General features: G+C 40.6%; 1 pseudogene; it reads right to left on the bottom strand.

The window, feature by feature from the left end:
* Positions 1-437: 437 nt before the first annotated feature.
* LOC111288176 (zinc finger CCCH domain-containing protein 15-like) lies at positions 438-2,164 on the bottom strand (annotated as a pseudogene).
* Positions 2,165-2,556: the final 392 nt, after the last annotated feature.

Raw genomic sequence — 2,556 nt, 5'->3', positions numbered from 1 at the left:
ATATATATATCACTATCTTACCAAAAAATATATATATCACTATTGCTGTGATGATGGAGAAAGTTAGGAGCCGAGAGGTGTTAGCTAGCTAATATATACATATATATATATATACATAGGAACCAACAAACCAACCTTATCCATCAAGGCCATGTTGTTGTCAAAATTCAAAATTCCATTACTCGAGATTGCCAAGCAACTGATATAAATATTGTGCTCAGAGAGACCTTAAAAGCAAACGTTATGTACGTTTATGCCAAATCTAATCACTTAAACATTGACTCCAAACAGCAGATGCTTACTTTGCCAGAATCAAAGAACATCATTACAATTAATGTTTTAATGTTTTCATTTTTTTTTAATTTTGTTGCACTGTTGGTTGGCTCTGCACCAAACATCCCAAGCAAGTGTCATGCTTTCATGTCATACTTAAAGAAACAAGAATATTAAAAGAAAGAATATCTCTAATAACCTCAAAAAATCTCCCTCCTACCGATCAACAAAGCCTCTAGCAATCTCCCATCTTCCCTAACTTCTTTTCTGTGATTCTAATTATTCAAATTTTACATACCTTCACCGTACCTATAAATTTCCTACATTAAGCATATTATTTTTAACAAATTTGGGGTTCAAGATTAATATGAAGTACAAACATCGGTCTCTACAGCAACTAACTGGTATGATGACCACCCAAGCTTTACCTGGTCCTGGGCTTGAGGTGGCTCATGAACTTCTCCTGTTCAGTAAGTGCATGGCGAAAATGGCATCGATGGCCATAGGGACAGACATCACCAGCAAGGACCATTCTGCAAACCTCAGTCTTGTAGCAAGGGTGGCGGATTACAGGGCGGAGCTCTTCAATACCATGAGCAAACTGGCAGTGGTCACCGTATGGACAGGCACCAGTGTCTTGCCATTTGTTGCAGAGTTCAGTCTTGAACATGCCTTGGTTGTACACCTCCAGTTCAAGTGGCTCTTCCTCTTCCTTCCCTCCTTGCACGTACACCTTCTGTTGCACATTCACCTAAAAATATTAGTCAGCCCTTCCATTTTAAGAACTAAGAATAACAAGAATCAAATGTATTCCTGTTACTATTCGCATTTAGTATAATATTTTTATTAAATATTATACTAAATGCGAATGGTAATATAACTACTACGACAAATAAACATAGCTCTAGAAATAAAACATAGCAATCAGGAATTTACATCAACAACAGAGTAAGAATAATAAACTCACCTCTCCACTGAGTTGAGAGGCATTTCCAGGTCGAGTTGGTCCCGGAGTTTTTTCACCACGACGACTCGCAGCTGCGGCTTGAGTACTCATCATCTTCAGATATCCATTAGACCTAACAGATATGCTCTTAGGCAACATAAATCTCTCCACATCCACCGCACCATCCATCATGCTCGTCGGACTCTTATCAGAAACCTCTTCCTCTCCTACGCTGCCACCACCGAGACAAAGCCCTTGCAATGCATTCACCAACTCGAACGGCGTCGTGCTGTAATCAGACGATGCGAAGTGATTCTGAACAGAGGCTTGGATCAGTGCGCTAAGTTGCTTGTTGAGGTTACGGTTGACAAATCGCAAAGCGGTATTCTCTTGGCGTAGTGCCTCGTTTTCTTTTGCAGCTTCGTGGAGGCGCGTGAGCAGAGGCTGTGGCGGTTGATCATATCTTGATGTTGTTGCATGAGGAGGCGGGGATGGTAGAAAGAGAAGAAAGTGGCGGCGGCAGCGGAGGAGGAGGTGGTGGAGGAAGAGTAAACTCCGTTGCTCTGGTGATCGTTTGGTTTTTTGGCTGCGAGGTCGCCATAGACAGTTGAACCGTTGTAGTTTAGCATTTGCGATGAAAGTACTGAAGCTTGAAAAAGCAGAAAACGATTAAAAATGCAGTGATATCGAACCAAAACACCAGAAAAAAGCAATTGAGTAAAATTCATTGAAATCGCGTAAATTTGACGATCACCTGAAACTTTGAAGAACACCCCTGATTTTTTCTTTGGCGCAGCGCGAGAGAGATTTCCTTTTGTATTGTTTGGAGAGACAGGAAAAGGGGGAGGAGGGAATTTGAGAAATGGACGATGAAGTGGAGTGGGTTTACAAAGAATTGGAGGGAAAAAGAGCGGGCCGAAGTGAAGCGTAAGAAAAAGAGAAAGAGTTCCGAAAACTATTAAAACAAACACATAACAGAATTACTCTTTGTCCACTTTTTCAATATTTTTACTGGCTTCGCCCCTTGATTTCATCCGTCCCGAATCACCTAATAAGGGCATATAAGTAATTTAGCTTGTCAATATTTTACGGTTTCCAAATTCGCTCTTTTTGAAGATGGTCAAGATATTTTGGACGGTGTACGAGCATTTTGTGGAGATAACAATGACAGGAAGAAAGAGAGAGAGAGACAGTCCAGTTTACTTTTTTTTTTTTTGTTTGTGAAGTGTAAGTGTTATGTCCCGCACACAATTTGCAATTTTAAAAAGCACTCGCTGTGCATTGCAGCAATGCCCGATCCGTATTATCACCAAATGACGGAATTATCCTCCTGGTTT

This window comes from Durio zibethinus, chromosome 4 (assembly GCF_047325235.1).
Source record: "Durio zibethinus cultivar Kanyao isolate XHJ-2024 chromosome 4, ASM4732523v1, whole genome shotgun sequence".
NCBI lineage: Eukaryota > Viridiplantae > Streptophyta > Magnoliopsida > Malvales > Malvaceae > Durio > Durio zibethinus.
Note: the sequence above shows the minus strand (reverse complement) of the source record. Positions and strands in the feature narration are given on the sequence as shown.